General features: G+C 42.9%; 1 long non-coding RNA gene across 5 annotated transcripts in view; it reads right to left on the bottom strand.

Annotated features, from left to right (window-relative positions):
- Window positions 1–13,916: 13,916 nt before the first annotated feature.
- The window catches only part of LOC117722599 (uncharacterized), a 44,490-nt gene continuing 33,218 nt past the window's right edge, over window positions 13,917–25,188 (bottom strand). For all 5 annotated transcript variants that reach the window (XR_013104635.1, XR_013104636.1, XR_013104634.1 and 2 more), the window contains one exon: window positions 13,917–14,171. This is a non-coding gene — a long non-coding RNA (uncharacterized LOC117722599). The remainder of the gene's footprint in view (window positions 14,172–25,188) is intronic.

Genomic DNA, 25,188 nt, shown 5'->3' with positions numbered 1-25,188 from the left:
ATGTTTTAAGAAGAATATAGGAAAGGCAATTGAGTGCAGTGAGGAACAGAGATGTGCAAACTTTTACATTCCCAAGAGAGCCCAAGCTCTGGGGTTTCTTTCCATGAGTTTTTGACCAAAGTACTTAACATCCCTAAGACTCAATCTGATCACCTTTGAAGTAGGAGCTACCATTTCTTCATTATAGTATAACTATTAGAAATAAATTCACAAATTCATATGAAGTTCTAAGGAATGTTAGTTTGTTTGCTGTTTATTTGTTAGGAAGAAACACTTGACAAAATTATTTAAATTATTTTTGTTTCACTCAGCATTCTTAGTGTACCTGATAAACCTCCCATCTCCTCATCCTGAGGAGTTAGAGTTCTCTGGGCCCTTAGATGCTACTGCTGCCTAAAGTCTCCTCCAAGCAACCCACCATCTTTCTCCATTCTTATCCCATCCTTGTTTCCCTTTGTTTAGGATGTGTGGTGGTTCCCGTCTCAGGAGCATTTCTCTTGCTGATTAGGCTATGACCACCTCCCATAGCCGATAGAGCTGGCAGCTGCTAACATCTCACCCAATGGGGCTTCACTATAGACACTCAACACACACTTTTTGATTTATTGAAATGGATTACAGTCAGCTCTACATGAGCTTAGAAAAACAAATTATTCGGAAGATTAGTTCCAAACATTTGTGGATTCCACATTTTTTTTTCAACTAGTAAAATATTCTGCTTATATGTTAGCCATTCGTGGCTAACTTACCTCTTTCTGTAGAAACAGTTGAAATGTGGCTAGTATTATATAATACACTGGAACTTCTGGTAACTCAGGATATTCCCTTCTGGGTGGTGTTTATTCTATGCCACAAACACCTGAATTACTGAAACTGGAGTCAGTCCATGTTCCCTGGTTAGGGTTCTAGTACCTTGTGGACTGGCAAACATGTCTGACAAAAAAAAATGTGGGGAATGCTTGGCCTTCCGTTCATCTGAGGATTATGCCATTTTCCAAGAAAAGCTAAATGGCTCATTCATGCTTTCGTCTCTCTTCCTCCAGGCTGGTTTCCTGAGGATATTTCTTCTCCAGGCTGGCATGTTTTCTTTCTTTCCTTTTTTTTTCTCTCTCTCTCTCTTTTAAATAGGCTGCAGTAAGCTGAGAATTTTATACTTTTTAAATTGAATGAATCTTGAGTCTGCTATGAAATGAGAACTATTGGCCCACATTGCAGCTTTTACAGAGAAAACTACCCTACACGCAAAGGCTATCCACTCAGTGGCTTCTGTTGACCAACTCCCCCACAGTGGGATTGGATCCACGTGAAATCTCTCAGCACCATCTCAAGACAGAGCTCACTAATAAGCACCATCAGGTAACTGAGCTGTTATTTTTTATTTTTTTTATCATCAAGAGGAGTGGGGACTTCCACATCTCAAGAGCTTTTTGCACAGGAAACTCTAGTATGGCCTTCACACAGCCTGAATTCTCCAGGGGGGAAGTCATGGAGTGACCTGGAAAACTTGAGCAGGGGAACAAAGCTCCTTGGCCGGATGGCATCCATCTGGGGCTTCCAGCGGGGAAACTGGTAAGTATATGTACCGCCGGCAAACCTGGGGTATGCTGCAGACCACCTCTATCCTTGAAATCTGTTTTCAAAATAGAAGACGTAATAAACTGCACACCTCTGGTCCAAGATGTGCTCCCCTGAGCTATGCCATGGAGTTAAATGCAGAGAAGGAAAATACTTTGTTTGGCTCACCTGGAAGAGACTCAAGCCAGTGAGAACTGACCACAAAGAAGTTCTGGGGAGAAAAAAAAAATCTCTTGGAAAACAAAAGGCACTGCTCAACATAGACAACCTCGCTGCGTGTGTAAATGTGTCCCTTCCAAAGTAAAAGGGAGGCTCCTGTTTTTCAGAGTGATGAACCAGACAGGGTTGAGGAGGTGGGAGTTTGACCTTTATTCACAAAGGAATAGAAAAAGTTTGTGGTTGTTGAGGAGCGTTCAACGGAAGCAGTGGTGATTAGGAATGGCCTCGGGATCGCTCCAAGGCTTCGGGCTGTAGATGCTTGTTGACCTGTGCACATTGGGGTCACTAGTTTCTAGGTGCTACCATGTAGCTGAGGATTTAAAAAGCTGAATAAGTCATAGATATCCTTTTTACACAGTGTATGGAGAAGTTACCTTATATATAAGGATAATGGATATAAGTAGTTGGTTCTAAAATATGATGCACACCTATAATCCCTGCACTAGAGAGGCTGAGGCCAGAAGATCTTGAGTTCAAGTGAGCCTAGAACACATCATGAGACTCTGTCTCTAAAAAAAGCAAAACAATTGACGGATCATGTGGCTTGATGGCACCCAAAGGTTAACTCAAATGCGTCCTAGTGTGAAGAAGAAGCGTTACTTTCCGTGGGTTTCGGGATGGAGAGATGGATGACTATTTGCATAGCATGTTACTCCTTCTAACCAACTGCTGCAGTCGGGATCCCAGGGAGGATACTGAAAGCCCACTCAAAAAGGTAACTAGGGAAAAGCCAAGGATCTATTTTACAGGAATAAAGTCACGGTTGTGAATGTTAAAATAATGCTGGTCAGTTGTCATCTCCAAGACTGAGGCAGTACTGGGGAGCTCTGAATCCTGCACTGAAGATGGTTGATTTCTTCCAGTTGAGTCTCATCCCTAAGGATGGCTGCCTTTTCCCCACTGAAAGGCTGATTCCCACCATTGAGAAGGCTGACACACACTCCCACCACTAGAAGAGCCAACTACCACCATTGGAACTACCACCATTGGGAGGACTCCCTCCACTGGGAACAGTGGACCCCTCCTTTGGCAGGATTCTGAAACTGCCACATCTCCCCCACACACAAAACCTAACACAGCTGGAGCCTGAAAACAAGAAAGCCGTTGATGCTGACATTCGTAGCCCTTGGCCACAGGGTTCTCCACAAATTGGAAAAGAGGGAAAGGGTAGGGAAAGCAAATGGAAAGGGTCCAGCCCACAGACTACACATTTCCATCCAAGCCTCCATTTCCCTACCTAAACTTAAGCTGAACTGGAAGTCCCCAGTTAAGCCAGGCTTAACCTTGGGTCCCAAAAATCCCAAATCCCTGTACACTGAAGGTATTCAACGACAGATTTATTAAAAGATTAGACAGGAACAATAAAGGAAATGCCTGTCCGATGTTCAACAGTGGCTATGAAATAAAAGACAGGCAACATTTTCACAATGTAAAACTATTTCTCAGCAGAGTGTTCCCCCATGGTAAATTGACTCCTAATTTGTCCTTTCTGCCTAAAGCCAAGATACATATAAGAGAAAATAGAATGAGCTAAAATGTCTGCAGTTCTGTGTATGCTTTAGCTGGGAATAAGAAAAGTTGGAGGACTACAGCATTTTAAACCATCTTTAAATCAAGATTACCATAAAGTCAGCTTTCTCCAAACTTCCCAGGCCCCAGGACTAAGAGTAAGGCAACCGTTGCCAAGATCGTTCAACAAACTGCGCTCAGCCATGGAAAGATGTCAGCAGAGGAAAGATGCGGGCCTTTTTACCACGGGAGCTTTTTTGAGATCAGTGTTGTCTGGATTTGATGACAGGTAATGACATTAACTAATTAGAAAACTAATCACATTTTGGAGCAGTGGAAGCTGAGATCATGATAAGCATAATCAAATCCCTGACTTCGGGGCTTCGGGAATTGGAGGGTAAGTTTTCTCCTCGCACAAAGCTTGACCAGATGCCCTTCGGGGGCCTTTGTCTGGATTTTTAGAAGCTACAGATACAAAGGAGAGTCAGAACCTGCTGCGAACAGCAGCACCCAGTGTCTGGATGTGCGTCCAGCAAGACAACTATGCTACAGGGGCTCCATAATGAGTCCCAACTGGCTGAAGATATACTTTGCCTTCCTGCTGTCAGGAGCTCCATCAAGGTAAGCTTGTGACTGTACAACCCCGATTTCTTCCTCTAAGCCTCTGAAGGCTCCTAACTCTCATGTCCACCTCTGGCTCAGTTGCACTGGATAATGCACAAGCCACCAGAGCCTCCTTTAATTCCTGTATAGTTCTTTAGAGGTAAACATGTCTGTCCCATTTGCCTTGGCACATGGATGGGAGAACCCAGTGAAGTAGTATCTCCTTGGTTTTATAAACAGTTGTCAGTATAAAGCATATTGCGTGAAACCAAATGAAAGGCCCAGATGTCTGCCATATGAATAACACTGTGGCTAGAAAGATGGGGAATCCAACAAATTATTAAAATAAAAAGCTGGTCACTGCCCTCTCCCCTGATGCCCTTTTTCCTTCTGAGCCCCCTGGGAGGAAGGGGCAAGGCCTGCTCCTTTCAGAGCCTTGTCAGTCTTTAAGGAGACAATAAAGCAAGGAGCTGTGCCGTGGAAATGCCCTGGTCATTCTTCTCAGCTGCTGATATTCCCTAAGCCCCAGTGTAAGACTTAAAAGGAAATGAAACTCTAATGTAAACACTGTCCCTGTCCTCTGGAGAATGATCTACCTCCACTTTCTCTCTCACCAATCCACTCATCCCTCAATTAAAGCTGTTCTGTGAGTCTACCATCCCTGTTCGGAAACCAAGCCATCACTTAAGAAAGAGAGAAACATCCAGAGACCCAGGTTTCAATTAACTTTGCCATTGATTTTTGTGTAATTCTAGGGAGGCATTATTCTTTGGGCAAAATGGGGGCCAAGGACTCAACGATTAATGGAGGTTCTAATGATGGCATCCAGCCAGTGCTGAGGCATTTGCAGTCCTATTCTCTTGGCCCCATGAAAAGGCAAAACAAGGAGGGAACAGGATTGGAAGTGAGGCTTGTTGAACTGCTCCCAGCAAGCAAGTCTGTTGTTCAGACAGAATGACTTTGACAAGTAAAGTGTGTCCTTGACTTTTGGGGAGTGGGGGTGGTTTGGTTTGGTTTGCTTGGGTTGGGTTGAGTTGGGTTGAGATTTTGCCTTTTGAGACAGGATCTTAAAATGTAGCCAATGCTGGTCTCAAGATCGTCCTCCCTGCTTTTACATCCTCAGACAATTTGAACGTTTGGTGTTTTACATAACTGGGTTCTGTTAGAAAACTGGTGAATAAGATACATACCCAACCTTGGTTTTCTAAACACTACAATTGTTTCATAATTATGGAAAATCTATCAGGCACATGTGTGTGCATGCACGCACACACACACACACACACACACACACACACACAGAGAGAGAGAGAGAGAGAGAGAGAGAGAGGGAGGGAGGGAGGGAGAAGCACAGAAGCACAACAGAAGAAGTCTCTTATACGGATATAATGTATAATGTGTTGTGTCACAAGATGTCTACTGGAGGAAGAAGTCTCTATGAAATAGATTTAAAATAACAGACAGTTTAATCAGATAAGTACACAGCATTCATCTCCGTCCCCAGCAATATGGTCACTGGGTAATGAATGAAGGGAAGTAGTTCTTTGCAGTACACAACTAGGTGAAGCAAGCTGTCATAAGAGACCTTTCCCTGGGGAGTGTCTTCGTTAGGACTTCTATTGCTATAATGAAACACTTTGACCAAAATGAACTTGTAGAGGAAGGGCTTTACTTTACCTTACAGCTGGAAGTCCATCATTCAGGGAAATCAGGGCAGGACCCTGGAAGCAGGAATGATGCAGAAGCTATAAAGGGGTACTGCTCACTGGCTTGCTCACAATACCTTGCTTTTCCTGCTTTCTTATAGTCCCTAGGACCAGCCATCCAGGGTCAACACTACCCACAATGGGATCAACCCTCCCACATTTATCATCAATCAAAAAAAAAAAAATGCAACACAGACATTTCCTTCTAATAGGATCATTTTCCTCACTTGAGGTTTTTCTCGTCCAAAATGACCCTAGCTTGTGTCTAGACAGTTGACATAAAACTAGCCAGCACAGGGAGCAGCATGGAGAGTGGAGCAGGACCCACCTCAGGCTCCCTCTTCATGGATAGGTAAACCTTTAGAGTCAGGAAAAGAAACGAAAGAGGAAATTTAACACTTTGTCTTGAAAGATCTAAGTTTACTCAACTTTCCAATGAGGAATTCAGCCCTGCCACATTCTCACCAAGTTTTGGAAGACCTGATGATGTAGTGGGGATTCCTTTCTCTAAGAGAGGGAGAAAGGGGTGATAAAATGACCTTTCAAAGAAGGATATGGAAAACGAATTAGAACCAAGATCCTCCTCAAAAACAAATGCAAAAGGCTAATCCACTAAGTTTCAAGGCTACACAAGCAAACCACACAAGACAACCTGTTCCTGGCTGCAGGCCTTCAAATCATCGCTGATCTTGTAGGGATGGGGATACTGAGGTGCCTGTTCTCTCCTAGGAAACAGTAGGGTTGTTGTGTGGACTACCTAGAAGTCCCAGTGCCACACTGTCACTTAGGAAGCTGATACTCACACCTGTGTTGTCTGCTCATATGTCATTCCTGGCTCAAGGGCTTTGCCCATCACACACTCTGCAGCATGAGGTCTCCTTTCCTTTCATAAATGAGCAAGAAGTCACTCTCCTAAGATCTCATGTACAGTGAGCTGAACAACATTTTTACTGGTTATGCCAAGTTTTCTGTTCTTACAGAAACATAATGATTTAAATATGGAGAATAAAGACTTAGTACTCTCCTACTGCATTCCTTCAGCATGAATCAAGCTAGTGTAGCTTTGGATTGCAAATTCATTGAAATCACTAAATGAATGTAGGTACAAGGTAGGGATAAAATTTACAATTTTTGAAATGACCCTAAACATACTTCTTTCATCTTGTACCACGTCTTTGTGTTCGGTGACATTCTTGGCATTGACAATTATGAAATAAAAATATCAGTCAATGTTGAGAGACACCGAGACTGCTCTGCCATCCCAAAGAATCAAATATTCTGCTGAGATGTGATTCTTCATGAAATTTAATTCTTCCAACTTATTAGAATGCAAATTGTTTTCACACTTAATAAATTGTAAAATTCTGTTTATCATTTATTAACAGTATTTGATTTCTATGTAATAGAAATAGATATATAGAAATATATAAATAAAAAGATTATAAATGATAGATAAATAGGTAGATGATAGATGATAGATAGATAGATGATAGATAAACAGACAGATGTACCTATGGACATGTAAAACTTTATTTGGTAAAAAATAGTCACAAGTAGAAAGAGTTCAAGAAGTTAAATGCTTTCTCGTGTCCCTAGGAAAGGCGCTTAAAATCATTCTCCATTTCCCTATCTGTACACGAAGACAGCCATGCATACCTAAGAAGCAAGACGGTTGGGATGCAGTGCCTGTCCACGCAAGGTCTTTCTGGCATCATGACAGTGCTTCTCATAAAAAATACTGAGGCTTCATGAAACAGAAATCAAATCCGAATCAGTGCTGCCTGTCAAGAAAGATACACAAAGAGAGATGCTTCCACCTGTGCAGATCTTCTCCATATTGGCTTTTAAGGTAAAAGCTAGTAGCGATAAGGGACCAGGTTCAGGACAAACTCTGCACAGCTAACTGGTATCAGCCTGTGGGAACTGACCACGGCTGCATAAAACTCTGGCTATCCAAGCATGCTGAAGGAGCGGCTTTGCTTTCTCACCTACAGTGGTGCTGTCTGCAAACAGACTCACTCTGTTGGATTCTTCTGGTGATGAAGACAATGTGCTTCTACACGGCCATTTATTCCTGAGTGTGAGGGGGTCTTTTGGCCAAAAATCAGCATACTGAAATGTTCTTATTCACCTACTATTCAAAGAACAATGCAAGGTTAAGCCAGTCTCTGGTTGTATTGGTAAAATGACCATCATGTCTGCTTGAGCAGACCATACCTGAATTCCCTGTGACCCTAGGTTAAGAAAGATAACTACAGCTTATTTAGAGGGAGGTGGTATAGCTACTATCTAGAAAGCCTCCCCCACCAAGCTAAATAGAAAAGGTAATAATAGTAATAATAATAATTAATAATAATAACAATAATAATAAACTTCAACTATATGCAGACAGTTGTTATGGGTAAGAGTGGGCCCTGTTTGATATGTATCAAAACTAAAATTACAGCTAATCAGAGAGGGCCACACCTAAATCTATCAGTGAAGTTACCCTAAGCACATCTACCCACACTACTGTAGTGAAGACCAAACTCACAGTCTAGAGGTAAAATTCCCCTCTGCACCGCCTGCCCAGTCCCAAGTTCACCAGCTGCTTAGAATGATTAATCCCATTCTTTCTTGCAATGGATCTCACAGAATATATACAACAGAGCCTCTCCCTGGGCCCTATGGCTGGTCCCTTCCTCCTACTCTAGTTCCTCTCTGGCATCAGTGTTGGCATTCCTCCTAGGCTCCACCACCCAGTTACTGGACAACCAGGTATGCTTGACTCACTATGAAAGGGGCTGCTTGCCCCCTCCTCATTCTCTTGCTCTTCTCTTCTCCTTTTGCTCTTCTTCCTTTACTCTCTTCTGCCTCTCTCCCCATTCCTCTCTCCGCTCTCTCTCAAAGTGCTCATGGCCAGCCTTCTCTACTCCTCTTCTCTTCTCTTCTCTTCTCTTCTCTTCTCTTCTCTTCTCTTCTCTTCTCTTCTCCCTCTCCCTCTCCCTCTCCCTCTCCCTCTCCCTCTCCCTCTCCCTCTCCCTCTCCCTCTCCCTCTCCCTCTCCCTCTCCCTCTCCCTCTCCCTCTCCCTCTCCCTCTCCCTTTCTCTTCTCTACTACCCCCTCAACTCCCCTCCCCATGCCCTAAATAAACTCTATTCTATATTCTATACTATATCATCATGTGGCTGGTACCTCAGGGGGAAGGGATGCCTCAACATGGGCCCACAGAGGCACCCCTTCCCCCACACCATACCATGGCTCCACCAAACACATCCCTGGCTTCTTTTCATTTTATAAAACACAACAATCAGAGTTTGAGACCCCCATCACCATCAAAGTCTACATTCAGTTCCAGTAAGAAGAAGAGGAAGGCATGCTTTGTAACACGATGAAAACTGTTGGGTGGAACTGACAGATAAGTCTTCCCACCACCCAACTCCATCAGCCTGGCTTGAGTCCATCTATCCTCTATAAGAGTGGCCTCCTAAAACTATTGTTAAAGCAAGCCAGTGTGCTTGGCTACCACCTGTGATCCAAGCATTCAAGAGGCTGAGTCAGGATTATCTAGAGTTTGAGGCTAGCCTGGAGCACATAGTTTACATAGTGAGTTCCAGGCCAGCCAGGGTTGTAAACAGAGACCTATCTGAAAAGAAATTTAAAATCAATGAAAAATAGCACACAGGTGAAATGTGTTCTATTGCAGTGCTGGAGGCCTGGGGTATGAAATCCATGTCCCTCCTCTTGAAGCAGGGTGTTAGCAACGTCCCTCCCACAAGCTGCTGGGAAATTCCAGGCACTGATAGCTACATCAACCATTCACCCAGGATCATATCACTTGACCTGTTTCCTTAACCATCATGCCATCTCCTGTGTGTCCCACAAGCCTCACCTCCCTCCTGTAAGGACAGTGGACAACCCATCCAGAAAACCCAGCACAATTTCAGACTCTCTTCATCAGTTCCCCTGGTTCCAAGAATTGGTACCAAAGGATCCAGCAGTCAGTTTAGTACTAAGGCTGGAGCTCAATAACCCCCCCCCCCAAGTCCTGTGTATATAAGCTTGACTTTTAGGTGGCACTGTGGAAAATTTAGGAGATGGGTCCTAGTGGAAAATCTGTAGGTCACTGTGGAAGTTTCATTGAAAGGGATTATGAGTTGTGAGGTTCCAACACCTCCCTTTCCTCCCCTTAATATCCTGGTATGAGGTGAGAGCCCTGCTTTGCCACACACTCCCATTATGCTCTGCTGCCTCTCCACAGACCTGAAAGCATCAGGTCCAAGGTATCCTGGAATAAAGTTGTAACCCAAAATAAACATTTCTCTCTTTTTAAGTTGACTAACACACATGTGTATTACAGTAACAGAAACCTAAGACAATTATGCCCCATGCCAGGTCATGGCCACATCAATAACATAGCCTTCTGTTTGTTCCTTCTCTTTTTTGGGGCCCAACTCTTGTGCCCCAAACTCTTCCTGCTCTAAGAACAACTTCTCCATCAGGAGGCAGCACATGAGGTGTCCTCAAAACCTACATTTCTGGTAAACCCAAAGTACTGTTTGTACACCAGGAAGACAAGTTTACATGCTAATAGTGGAACCGAACCGATGATAGAAACCATAAGACAGGGATGTCTAGAGTTTTCAAAGAGATCGTACCTCTTCCAGGGTGTTGCTTAATTATGAAAAGAGAGGCTGACACACAAAGAGAATATGTGGGATTTAAACTGTGTTAAAAAGTTCATTTCCACCCTTAAAAAAAATGGCTAACAGTGTGAATTTGGGGGTAGGATATCTGTGCTGTGGATGCAATTAGGAAATAAACAGAGGTGTGGGTGGTGGTTCAGATGAGAATGACCCCTATAGGCTCATAAGTTGGAGTACTTGGTCCCCAGTTAGTAGAACTGTTTGGAAGAATTAGGAGTCATGTCATGTCATGTCTTGTTAGGGTTTTACTGCTGTGAACAGATACCATGACCAAGGCAACTTTTATAAGGACAACATTTAAGGGGCTGGCTTGCAGGTTCAGAGGTTCAGTCCATTATCATCAAGGCAGGAACATGGCAGCATCCAGGCAGGCATGGTGCAGGAGGAGCTGAGAGTTTGACATTTTGTTCCAAAGGCAAACAGAAGACTGGCTTCCAGATAGTTAGGACAAGGATCTTAAAGCCCATGCTCACAATGGCACACTTTCTCCAACAAGGCCACACCTTCTAATAGTGCCACTCCCTAGGCCAATCACATTCAAACCACTACATGGCCTCTTTGGAGGTGTGTTACTTGAGGTAAGCATTGAGATTTCAAAAGCCCATGTGATTCCTAGTTAAGTGTCACTGCATTGTGCTTGTAGATCAGATGTGAGCTCTCAGCTGCTGTTTCAACACCATGCCGACCTGCCTGCTGCAATGCTCCCTGAAACAATAGTCATAGACTCTACTGCCCTCCAGAACTGTGAGCCCCAAATTAAATGCTTTATTTTATAAATTGCCTTGGTCATGGTGTCTTACAACAGCAATAAAAAAGTACCCAAGACCAAAGGACATTCCCTCTGTGTAAGAGAAACTTACACAGACTGATGGGTGTGTCTAAGTTCACTGCAGAGGAACTCACTGAAGAGTCCCTAAGTGTAGTCATGCTTATGCCACAAATATGCTTTTGGTGTGTGAAAGCAACCTGCATTTCTCCAATGGGGCAATTTCCTGGCTCCTGAGCATGTCTGGAAAGCAACATCTACAAATCTCAGAATATGCAGACTTTGGAGTTGTTCCTACCTCTAGGTAGAACTTTCTTACTATACCCCTCAGAGGTGATACTTGTGCAATCAAAGATTCTGGAAGTTTGGTCTTTCCACAAGGGAACTTTGTTGCTTTCTTTGTTTCAGAAACTCTGAATAACTTTTAGGTTCTGAAAAGAATAAGCAGGCAGCCAGTCACCCTGAACTTGAGAGAAACAGCATCAAACTTTTCTTGTTTAAAGGACAAATACAAAAACAACAGAACCCGTCAATCATGCACCCCTCTTCTACCCACACAAGGAATGTATGTACATTAGTGGAGGCATCTTTTGAATATTCCATGACCATCTCCAAGAGTGGAAGATCAAACCAGTGGAACTTAATTGTGTTTAGTAGCCCATCAGAGGGCACCTACCTCTGGCACAGCCATGTTTAACAGGGGTTAATGAGCTGGACAGTTCATATTGGATCATTTCTCTCAGAGAGATTTTCTTGGACAGCATACTTTCGATCTCCCAACCCTATGTTGTCTCTGTCTGTTCATAGCTAGAGCGACACGCTCCCCAAATATCAGTGCTCTTTCTTTTCCTCTTTTGGCTTGAACATACATAAAGACGTAGAGACAGATGCAGACTATGAACGAAGTGTCGGGACAATACTTTGCATAATGGCCATGTTACTGTAGCAAAACACCTGAGATAATCAAACTTAAAAGAGAAAAGGGTTGTGGTTTAGAGATTTTTCAGCCTATGACAGGCCAGCCCTGCTACTTTGGCCTTGTTGTGAGACCGTACACTTCTCCTAGACAACGCAAGATACTTTGTCTCATAGCTGGAGTGACAGACAGAGGAAATCCCTAGTTCTCTCCTTCAGTGGCATGCCCTCAATGTCTGCAAGACTTTTCATTAGGCTCCAGCTCTGAAAAGTTTCCACTACCTCCTGTTACTGCCATATTTGGGACCCAGATTTTTCTATGGGTGCTTTGGGAGCACAATCCAAGTCAAATTCCAGCAAGTAGAGGAGCCCCTCAAGTCTCAGTACTCTCCCCTGCAGAGAACCCCCTCAAGTCTCAGCACTCTCCCCTGCAGAAATCCCCCCTCAAGTCTCAGTACTCTCCCCTGCAGAGAACCCCCTCAAGTCTCAGTACTCTCCCCTGCAGAGAACCCCCTCAAGTCTCAGCACTCTCCCCTGCAGAAAACCCCCCTCAAGTCTCAGTACTCTCCCCTGCAGAGAACCCCCTCAAGTCTCAGCACTCTCCCCTGCAGAAAACCCCCCTCAAGTCTCAGCACTCTCCCCTGCTCAGAGAAGAGCCAACTCCAGCCAGGGAAATTCCACAGGTGAACCTCTGTACTTCTAGAAGATTCTAGACGTAGGTACAAGACCAAAATGATTTATAGAGTCTTCCAGCTCTTCTCTACGAAGCATCAGCAAACCTGAAAACTTCCGTGTTTCCCAACTCACAGCCAGCTCTCAAATAATCACAATGAATGAATATCAGAACAAAGCAACTAAAGGGCTAAAGGAACTGTTGTGGAATTGTGGGGGTTTCCCTGGTGCTAGGAATCAAACCAAGGAAATCACACTCGCTAGACAAGGTGTTCTACCACTGAGCAGCCCAGCTCAGTACAGGACATTGCTAAAAGACATCATGTAAACGAACAGCGTATTAGAAAGAACAGTAACATAAAGCCTAAGATCTGCCCATTAGGGCCCGCCTGTCATGCTACCTTATTCCTCACATACCCAGTAGAGATAATAACATGATTCTATAGATGATATTATTTTAGATATTATAGATATAGATAATATTATTATAGATACTATTAACCACCAATACAATAGCTTATTACTTAGAGAATACAGGGTTTTATTATATGGATTCAACCAGCTGGGGACAATGTGTGCCCATATTTTAAGATAGCATCACAACATGTAGCTTAAGCTGGCCAAAAAATATGAGTATCTAGAATGCTGGGATTTCATATGTGTGTCCCCACACCCAGCAAAGATGTCCATCTTTTGGTCTGGAAGCATAACTGTGCAATATCTAAAGTGCTGACATCATCAATAAAGACATCATCCATCCACAAGTTCCTGCATGTCCAGCTCTCCTCAGTTACAGACAGAGGAAGGGCCTGTCATGATCTGCATCTGCCACTGAGCCAACTAACCCTGGGAGAACCTTATCTCTGACCTTAACTTCTCTCCCTCAGTCTTTGCGACCTTCCCTTCACATGCCACTTCTACTCGTAAAATTAGTGAATCGCCAAGGGCCCTGAGCAGTTTTGTTAAATGGATGCTGTTGTAAAAACATGTAAAAGAAGCAGGTAGCACAGTGCTCAGCCCAGATACCACCTCTAGTGGTGGAGCTGGATGCAGGGGTTGGGGGAAGAAAACAAAGGAAAATTGCTACGCATGTATCTCTTCGGTGGTGTTTAATAGATACATATTAAACTAAGTGACAGATATCAGGACCTAAACTTCCCCTGTATAGAGCCATGAGGCTTCCTAGACCATACAGTCTCTGCCACAGCCATTTGGTGCTGTGTAAATGCACTAACACTATAAACAATACAGAAAACAGTGGGCAGATCTGTGTCCAATAGAACTTTATTCGAAAGAATATGCAACAGGGATGATGCCCAGGGACCCCGTTTGACAAGCCCTGGACACCAGCTTGGAGGCAAGTCTTGTCCAAAGCATCATTTCTTCACATGAGCACTTTCTGTTGGAGAAGGGCCTTCATAACACTTGATGAAGGCTCATACCTAGGCACTCTGTCCCTCTCCCTCGGTGTCATTGGTAAGTGCCAATTGGCAGGACGAACATCCTTCCATGGCAGTTATTCTGAAAGACAAAACAGGGGTAGAGATTAAAGCCAGACCCAGGTCTTTGTGCTGTGCTCAGCATATCAAGTGGTCCTCTTCAGATCGGACTGTGTTGGCTTTGGCTGTACACCTTTAGAAAGAGACAGAACTATTCTTTCATTTAACAGTCTTCAATGCGGGTGTGGGAGGGCAGGTTTACGAAAGGCCCTTCTGAAATGCCGGCTGAAAGAAAATCATTCTCCCTGGCACCACGGACTCTTTCTCGTGTGAAGCTGCGTGATCACTTTTCATGTCGTTCCTCAAGCACCCCATGGCACCCATCCATGTATTAGGCTAATAACTGCATTGAAGCTAGTTAAAAGGAACCAAGCAATTATTTTAATTAGAAGAGAACAAAAATATCACTCCTGGCTTCTGTTTTAAGGGGCAAGAAGGAAGTAGTCAGGGTTCAAAAAGATCCCACAAAATATTTTTTTTGTGAAAGGAAAAATAATTAAGGCCAAATTTAGAATGTACTTGCAATAAATGGGCCAAATAAAATGAATGCCCCACTGTGCAGCCAGGGCCCATTCACAGAGAAGAGCCTCAGAAAGCCCATTTTTATGTGATACCATCTTGAGGACACGGCCAATTTTACACAGTGAAAGTGAATGTCTAGTAGACTTTAATGATCCCTGTGAATCCCTCACACTCCCTCTTAAAGAGTTTCTGTGTAAACTCTTTTATTAATAAGAGACAGGGGCAGGATCTTGTTCAATTTGCCTTTTAAGCAAGACTCCTTTTTTTTGTTTGTTTGTTTGTTGGTTGTTTGTTTGAATTTTTAAATTGCTCAGGAGAAATCTACCTTCACAGAAGATCTCTGTTGCTGATCTATTCAATAAATGGTGACATCCATCATAAGAAGATTTTAATAACGGGACTGCACTTTGTTACACCGGGAGAGCAGTGAGATACAGAATTACAGAATCCCCCCAGCCTTGGCCTTCAACCTTCACGCTGATGATGCAGGTAGACCTCTTACTTCCATCCCGGTCTTATACAAAGAAACAAAATGAAACCCAGAGCTGTGGTTTGTGCTGTGTGTATCTATAAATGTTAGTTGAGCGCACACACACACACACACACACACACACACACACACACACAAAACATACAGAAAATTCCAGATCCATCCAGATCACTGGGGCCAGCACTCTGCCACAAGCAATTCCACATCTGTCTATTCTCACAGACAAATCGTGGGCAGAACTAAGAGCCAGCAGCCCCAGCTGGGTGGAGACAAGGCTATCTAGCCTAAGCTTATTATTAAAGAGTGGAAAAATGCATAGATGGTTTCTTGTATTTAAAAAGACCAGCACGAACAGAAGCTGAGACACTTAGAACCCTGGTCCACAGACAGCTAGCAGTAGACACAGCCAGAGTAGAACAGAGTGAACAATCAGAGACTAGAGTAGCCAAGAAAGCAAGCTGGAGAGCCAAGCCACAGGCAGGTGCTATAGTTTGAATATTGGTGTCTTCCTGGGTTCCTGCTTTATCCTAGTACACAGTCTGGATGCTGATCCATTCTTTCTCAGGCATTCAACTGTTGACTCTTAAATGGAAATCTGACCGTGTTTAACCTCTTGCTCAAAACCATGAAGTGACTGTTCAAGTTTGTTTTCTGTTGCTGTAATAAACACCATGACTGGGGCTGAAGAGATGGCTCAGTGGCTGAGGGCACTGACTGCTCTTCCAGAGGACGTAGGTTCAAATCCCAGCACCCACATGGCTGCTCACAACTGTCAGAAACTCCCAAGATCTGATACCCTCACACAGACATACATGCAGGCAAAACACCAAAGCACATAAAATAGATATAAATAAATTAAAAATAAATAAACACCATGACCAAGAGCAATTTAGGGGAGAAAAGAGTTTATTTCACCTTCCATGTGCAGATCACTGAGGGAAGCCAGGCAAGAACTGAAGCAGAAACCATGGAAGAATGCTGCTTACTGGGCTGTTTCTCGGACTCATGTTTAGCTGGCTTTCTTTTACAGCCAAGGCCCATCTGCCTAGGGATGGGGCAAGCCACAGTGGGCTGGGCCTCCCCGCAGCAATCAACTGAAATAATTTCTCACAGATATGGCCATACACCAATATGATTGTAGCAATACTTCAGGATTCAGTTCCCTCTTCCAAGGTTACTCTAGGTTGTGTGAATAAAAACTATTTAGCCGAGTGGTTTTGCCAAGACAGAGTGTGACATTGTTAAGAGGTGGGGCCTTCGGATGATAAAATCATGGTCCTTAACCTTCATGAATAAGAATAGTGCCCACGTTGTAAAACAAACAAACAAAAACGGCACAAACTGGCTCTCTGAGTTTTCTACCATGCAAGAATGCAGCCAAGACACCATTTATAAGGCCCTAACTGGACACTGCAGCCATTGGCACTTTAGATTTCCCCCACTACTAAAACTGTGAGCAGTGAGTACATTTCTTGCATTTATAAACTGTCCAGTCCAGGGCCAAGAGTGAGGCTGTGGGGCAGAGTACTTGCCTGGCAGGCAGAAGGTTCTCATTTGATCCTCAAGAGCACAAAACAAGAAATTCTCTAGTCTAAAAGTTGGATATGCTTAAGCAGCCTACATAGACAAAAATTACAGGTCATAGGTGAACCTGTGCCAAGCCTACATTCACATTGCAGAACAAAACAAAACCAGCTCAGGGTTTTCAGCAAGGGGTTAATATGGTCAGCTGACCAGTACAGAATCCAGCCTGTTGGTGGTAGCAGGTTGGCCCTGCACTAGGATGACACCAACCAAGAAAGCAGGGTCCTATACAGCAGAGGACTGTATAGGACCTATAGCATGTTTTTTAAAATAAAAAAGTTCTCAGGAGCAGTGCCCGAAGTTTCAAAGTCAGAGATAAAACTAGCTTTGAAGACTCACCATGAGGACCATGTTTTAGCTGACTGTTCGTCTCTTGTCCCAGGAGGCTTCTCCTGTCGTAGATTTTTTTTTTTTTTTTTTGAACCTACATGGCCATTGCACATGGTTTCCAAAATCAAAACAGAGTAACTAATCCCAGCTTCTGACACAAGAATATACTGTTGAATGGCCTTTGGAAACTCGGCAAGCAGTCCGGTTACATTTATTTTCCTATGCAGAACTCATACAGAGCCAGATTCCCACTTCAAGATACACAGAAGATTGGAAGGAGAGAGAGCTGTGGCGAGTGCTCAGGGGATACTGTTAGATTGCTCTGTTGAACTAGACTTCCGGTGTGTTCCCTAGACTTCCGGTGTGCTCCCTTTGACCGAAATCTAGAAAAAATATATCTCTTCTCTCACTTTACAATCTGAACTTGATGATGTGATGGACGAGGACATTAGCGAAAATTGTAGTCACACTTAATTCACAGACATCATTATGAGAGTGCCTATTGCCAAAATGAAGAAAACATATGCAACGGGATGTAAAATAAAACCTTCACATCCAAGTTGGGTTTAATCCAAAGTACAAGGTTGGTTAACATTCAAAAACCCATTGAAAAAAGAAGATAGGAAAGCAGGCAGGGGCCGTGTTGGATAGAAGAAGCGTTCCGAGGAAGAGGGCAGGAACGGAGCGTGGAAACCACTAAAAGCTGTTGGGTATGTGTATGAAATTGTCAAGGAATTTAAAAGTGCGAGAGAAACCCGCTGAATAATTTGTCACACAGGTGGAATAAAGAGGGAAGGACATACCATCATTGTGCACGAAGAAAGTATTTAAGTTACAGTAAAAAAAAAAAAAAATGGCAATGCAGAGCACTGGGGAAAGAGGTCTTTCCTGAGATGGGTGCAGAAGCAGACACTGAAAACAGAAGGGATAACTTGATCAGTGCCATCGGCCAGGAATACAACTCTGTGGTATAAAACATTTGGCGTTCACAGCATCTTTGGGGTTCAGTCCTGGTCACAAGAAAGAAATACAGGACAGGGAAAACACAGAAATTTTGTGGCGAAAGGAAAGAAAGGAGACAGAAGGGGGAATGAAGGCCATGTAGACTGTGGATTTAAATGTAAAAAGTGAAATAGCAAACTTACTAAAAAACATCATTAAGATGTTTTTATAGCCTGGGGTTAAGGAAAAACTCTCTCCAAATAATAAAAGTACCAACCATAAAGAAATGAACCCATTCACAAGAAACCATAAAGAAAGTGAAAAGTCAAGTTCAGAAGCCTTATAACATTCTCAGCACTTGGAAGTTGAAACCATAGGAGATCCATATGTAAATTACACGGACATCTACGAATCAGCAAGAAAAGATGAGAATTCAATATTAAAATAAGCAGTCTGGGCTGAAGCGATGGCTGGGTGGATATGTACTTGCATCACAAGCATGAAAACCTAATTTTGAATCCTCAGCACTGACATGCATGTAATAACATGCATACACATACACACACACACACACACAGAGAGAGAGAGAGAGAGAGAGAGAGAGAGAGAGAGAGAGAGAGAGAGGCAACTTGAGAACAATGCTCAGAAAGGACAACAACCAAAGGCTCAGTAGACTTAAGCTCACAATGCCAGCCTGCTGCACGCCGCCAGAATGACTAGTAAGCGTGAACAGAGCAAGCAGCCACGTTCACTGCTCGAGACTGACACAATCTCTTTGGAAAGGTATGCATACTCAGCATTATAGACTAGCATTGAACAGCTCTGCCCTACAATTTAGCAATTTCTTGTTCAGTGTAAATATAGACTAAACATAACGCATGCACACACTCAGCAAGTCGCATTCAGGAACCGCCTACAGGGGAGCTCACTGAAATCTTTAGAACTCAAAACAACTGAAACGTTCATGAAAAGAAGATGGATTCACTTTTGCAATATGTTGTCTTTTGTGGACAAAATAAAATACTACAATTGTAGCCAAGATAATATTGAGAGAAGAAAGACGAACATAGATGAATATCTATTGCATGTTGAGAATATCCAGCATAGCAATTAATCTTAATCTTTAAATGAATATCTCCTTGTTGTTTCTCTTATGTGAACTTCAAAAAAAAAAAAAAAAAAAAAACAGAAAGAGAGAAAATAAAATGCAATGCAATGATGTCAAATATTAGGATGTGGATGCCTTTGGGGGAAAAAAAGAAGATAGCATTGCATCATAGGAGCAATTGGGAATATCAGTCATTGATCTTACTTTTCCTGTCGTGGGTGGGCGTGGTTAGAGAATGTGTTAACGCTGGATCGATTCACTGAATGCCACATTTGCACTCTTCACATCTTCCATATGTGGAACTCCAACGAAGCCCTAATTTAAACATTCCAAATGTTCATTTTGCTTCATGATGTCATTCAACATGTGTGTATGTGAAATAGATAGAAAACAGGAAGAATGGATTTAGTCCAGCTAGACTCGGAGGGAGAGAATGTCTTGCAATGAGCTAAGAAGAAAGAGAAAAGAGAACTAAAGATACAATGTAAAAGAAATAAGGACAATATAATAGCAGTTGACGTAGAAACTCACAATTGGTCAACGGCAGTGGAGTGGTCACATCAGTATCACACCTTTTCCTGAAGGCTTAGAGACCATCCTGCAAAGGGGGAAAGGGGCCTTTTAAGAGCTCAAAGTCAAAAGGAACCAGAGCAAAACAATGCTTGTGGATGTGACATGATCAGGACGCTTGCACACATAAACTCACAGCCTGTGTGAGATCAAGCCAGTTCACATTTTAGCATGGCTCTATTGACTGTTGGCAGCTTCTAAGGGAAGAAGAGTCAGTTTTCTTTAACTGTGTGATCCCAGATAGGTCAACCATACTTCAACCAACATCCAGTGGACGGCACCACTCTATGAGTATACAAACAGCACAAATTGGAATCAGGTGGTTATTTAAAATAAATAAATAAATAAGAAGACTTGAAGTTGAGTGGGGTGGACAGATGTGGGAGGAGTTAGGCAGAAAAGTAAGGGACAAATAAGATCAAAATATAATAATATATATATATATATATATATATATGAAATTCTCAAAGAATTAATTAAAAAGCAACAAATAGAGACTATGTACAAAGCATTTACTCCTGCAATGTATACAATGTATACAATATACAGAGTCCGGCAACTACACAGCAACAGTTAGTAAAATCTAGCCCCTCCCCCATACAAACTCCAGCAGCCAGGATGGAATCTGCAGTTACACAGAGGTAGCATTGCATTACAAAGCCTCCTGTGCATAACAGGCAAAAACCCACCACCAGCCGGGGGTCAAGGGGATATTTCCCCCTTAATATAGTATTTCACTGTACTGTTACCTAATACCCAATAGCCCTCCAGTCTTCTGGGTGTTCGCACCTCCACTCCAGGCACCTGGCTGAACACTCTGAAACAGGTTATTGTTTTAACCTGAGAAGGCAGCACCTGTAGGTCTGTATTTAGACTACACCTTGTGTTTCCAAAAGGTAAATGCAAGGAACATAATCAAAATTGTTCCTAACACTACTGTTTTTACAACAACAATCTATAAATATACGGAAGAACGCAATATACGTGTGAAATAAACAAGGGATGACTACAGTGAACCAATTCAAGCAGATCCGGAGTTTAGAAGCTTGGCTTTCAATTGCTGCATTTTTCGATACGAAACATTATGAAAAACACAGACATTATTCATCAGAGTGATTGTCCTGTGCACTTGTATACCTTATATAATTTTTTTCTGGGCTTTTTACTTCAAGAAAATCACTAGCTAACGACATTTCAGACTTTGGAAAATTTTCCCGATAGCACACTGGAGTTCCCTTGGGGAGAGAACTGTGAGTACGTGAATTTTTTTTTCCGAGATCATTAACAGATATTACAAACCAATTCAAACTGAGCATTTTCTTTGCAAATTACCTTTAACTTTTAAAGTCATTGAAGAAAGAAGGGGGGGGTGGAGAAAGACAGTGAGTGATTTAATTTACTTAACTTGTCTACAATTTTCAGCTTTGTTCTTCATCGGTGAAGCTTTTCCAACCAAAAAAAAAAAAAAAAATTCATATATCTCTAACTATCTCTAATAGATATATTTTTCTAAATTACCACATCAGATGAGTGATATTTCCAGAGAGTAACATTGTTGGGGGGACAGGGGTGTTGTTTTGTTTTTCATACAGCAACTTGCCGTGGAATTGGGAATATTTATCCTATTCATATGTTTAAAGTAAAAAATGAAGCTCAACAGTATCTGAGGCTTAATTAGGTCTCTTCAGTAATTAGCAAGCTTATCCTCTCCTGGGTGTGCACATGATAATGCTTTGGTTGTCCATGTACCAAGTGCTTTACGGAGGGGAAGGAAGAATTCTTTTATCTCATGATCAAAACCTAGTTTCCAGGCTAAAAAGCTAATATTTGGGTGAACAGTCCCTCGTACCAAGATTACATCAGGCCTGATTCTTATTTGCATGTTTTCCATTCAAAGAACCCCCGTGGACTTCAAGGGGAATCTCCTACAAGGATCAGTTACATGGGAGTTCTTACAGGTTCCAGAGCAGAAACTATACCATTCACTGCTCATGTTGGAGACCAAAACCACTACACAAAACTGAAGGATCTCCCTGCCTTTGCCATCCCAGGCTACACATGGAAAACGTCCCTAGGCCTGCTACCCACTGTGCTGGCTTCTCTGGCCGCTACATACAAATATTTGAGAAGTGATGCTTCAGTTATAAGAACATGCATTAATAAGAATATTCTTTGAATTTGTTGCCCAATGAAGACTTTTTAAAGCTCAATTATTTTGTGGTGCTATAAGTTTTTTTTTTCTCCATTTTAATGTGAGAAGACAACACAAATTAAACAGAGAAATCTCATATCCCTCTGAATGTCCTGTTAACAGCAAGTAGGTAGGACACTACCTGAAGAACATTCTACCTGGAGAAGGAGTAAGCCTGTTATCAAGAGTATTCATTCCTTGGAATGAGGACCAGGCATCGTTTGGATGCCAGGCATGATAATTATTCTGTTTAACCCTCCATTATATACAAGGTAGATGACATCAACCCCATGTGAAAGATGGGTTTAAGAGAACTCTACTCCAAAGTCCTAGGGCAGGAAGTGAGGAGAGAGGAACACACTCTTCCCAGTACCACAACCAATACTTGTCTGTCTGCCTCAATCTCACAGGTCATTTCAAATGCCAAGTTCACAGCGTAGCATCCTGACAGAGAAGCAGACCCTTGGACTGTGTGGTCTTTTCATTTGAGCTCAAACAAAGGGCACTACACCCTACACTTGGATGACCAGACTGAGTAAGTTGGTTGCCCCAGAGGCTTCTCTAACCTGCCAAGAAAGACAGACATAGCTGGAGATCTACACTAGCTAGTCTGTGTGGCATGTATGTGTCACAAAATACTGACACACTTCAGAACTTCAGAAGTGATTCTTGGGACCACAGCAGTTACTGTGACAAAAGGCACAAGGCATTGAAGGGTCCAAGTTGATGATTCTCTATGGCAACTCAATCCAAAACCATCACAGCTTCAAACTTGTGTTGGAATAGAAGGTGAGTGAAACTCCCATTGGTCCACATTGCCTGTGCCCCAACATCAGAACTCTGGAGTCCTGATAATGTCTTCTGTGGATACGCAGGCCATGGAGGAAGATTAGAAAGTGACCTCCTGTCTGCTCAGTAAGTATACACCACCACAAGCTGGCTGCCTCCCACTGGTAATGGGAGAGGTCATAGTTATTCATGCATGCCTTCCTGTTCACTACAGACTTTCTCACAGATAAGTCCTCTGAAGCCAATGGAAGGGGCCCAAACAGTTCCTAGTGTGACCACTGGAAGCCTTTCCTCAGGACTCAGCTCTGAGAGAGCTTACCAGAACTGAGACATGAGGTTCAGGAGTGCTCGTGGCCATATGTTCTACCTGAGTCTTTCCTATGTCAATGAACAACCTGAAGAAATGTGAATACTTACACAGGCTACTATGCTGGGTGGTGGGAAGGGCATGAGACAGGTCTCATTTGTGAAAATACTTCATTAAGGGCCATAGAGGGAAGCCTTATCCATGCACCTTCAGCTACAGGGTAAAACACTACACTGCTTGGGTCTACCCATGGGAATGACCCAAATGCAGGGATCTCTCTGTCAGCAGATGTTCCAGTGGAAGTTTGGAAATGAAATAAAGCACAAGTGGACTCCTAAGCACATCTTCGTTCCCTGAATGAAACTCAAGCTCTTGAGCTTGGACAGAAACCATTTAGAAGGTCACTCGTCCCCTATCTGAGAACCTCTCCATGTGGCATCCAGAGCCAACACCCATCCCACCCACTCCTGGATCTCCCTGTGTCCTGATAGCCTCTCCTCTCCAATCCTGACCCAGAAAGGTCTGCTGCAGTTTCTAGATGTGGGTTTTCCCAAGCACACCCCCAAGGGATTTCCTTCAGTGCTGTCTCTGGCATGAATGAATATGCTCTCCCTGTTGGTCCCTTGTGAACCATCCACTTCCTTAATTCAGGAGAAGAGCAGTCACCTCTGCGCTGTTCCTTGTTGGTCTCTAAGAAATGAGTTGTGCCTTATCTGAGTAATGAATGCTATCGTCCCCGCTGTTGCAGATGCTGAAGCAAAAGAATTGTCAGCCCCTGCCTAGGTAACATAGCAAAACCTTATCTCTAATTGAATCAGATTTTTTTAAATCCCAAGAGGGTTGCCTTAAAACAGTACATCTGAGGTAACAACACAACTCTCAGTCACTTTATTTCATCCACTATTGTTGGCCACCCTTGAACTGGATCAGAAGAAAGTTCTCCAATGCCCCTCTCCTCCAAGCTCAAGTTCTCTCCCTGCAGTTAACCTCCTCCATGACCCTCCACTCCCTGCTACTGGCTTACATAGGCACACATGGTCTAAAGAGACTGTTTGCTCTCATCCCATAGAAATAGCCTACGTGTTGGTATGTCCTGCCTGCTGAGGATATATAACTTCCCAGCTCATCGAATGTCCCCATGCCATCTATGTGTGAGGTGGCCGTGAGCTCGGCATTCTGTGTAGCCAGGTGTGACTCTCATGTTGTTCATGGGACTCTATTCCTAGTTAGTAGGGGTTGTGTGACAACCCAGAACTTAGTACCGTTACCTAACTGATTTCCGCTTGACAGTGAAGAATGGGAGCCAATTTAAATTCTTTTTATTCTTTCATTTTTCCCCTTTATTTTTAGATGAGGAAAGTACTACAGATTGTTGCAATGCTCTAAATGGTGAATAAAAGCAAAGGTAAACATGTCTCCCTGCCCTCCCACATCATCTTTCTCTTGCAATCACCATGTACATGATAGCACAAGTCTGCATTGAAGTATAGTACACACAATATGTAGCACATAGGTTACCTGCACAGTAACACCTCATAGGCCATTTCATATGAATAAGGTAGTAATGGTGGGAGAATGTGAATGCATAACTGTATCTTTAATACCCAGCTATTTCCCATACCTTTCTCAGGTATGTTACTCTAAGCATTTTCTAGAAAACATGGGTATGATTTGGCAAGAGGACCATGCTTGTCTTCAGTGACCTCCATTTCCTGTTATGGCTGCTGCTGCTGCAGGTGATGGTGATAGTGATAATGAGATGATGGTGATATTATTGTGGGATTTGACGAGCTGTTTGTTTATGTGCTGAGATGAAACACAGGGCCTCATTCCTGCTAAGCACTCTTTATCACTGCACTCCACCCCAACCCCACCTTTCTGCCCACGAACACTGCTACTGCCCATATCATGCTGGAATTGACTAGATATTGACAGATGCCATGATGTTTCTTCCTCCCTCCCTCTCTTCCTTCCTTCTTTCTTTTTATTCTCTTTCTTTCATTCTCACTTGGTTCTGAGGGATAGCCTTCCTTGTTTACCTTTCTTGTATACCTCTTAGCTTCCTGTCTTTATGTTCATCCCTTCCTGTTGGATCTATTGTCCAGTTGCCAGTCCTAGTGTTGTCTCTAACCTTATCTGTTTCCCTTGATAACTCCCAAAGTTATCAATCCTTCCACCATGGACCCTTTCCCATTCCTCCTTATGT

Source organism: Arvicanthis niloticus, chromosome 17, assembly GCF_011762505.2.
Source record: "Arvicanthis niloticus isolate mArvNil1 chromosome 17, mArvNil1.pat.X, whole genome shotgun sequence".
In the NCBI taxonomy this organism is placed as follows: Eukaryota; Metazoa; Chordata; class Mammalia; order Rodentia; family Muridae; genus Arvicanthis; species Arvicanthis niloticus.
The sequence above is the reverse complement of the archived record's forward strand: the minus strand, read 5'-3'. Positions and strand labels throughout refer to the sequence as shown.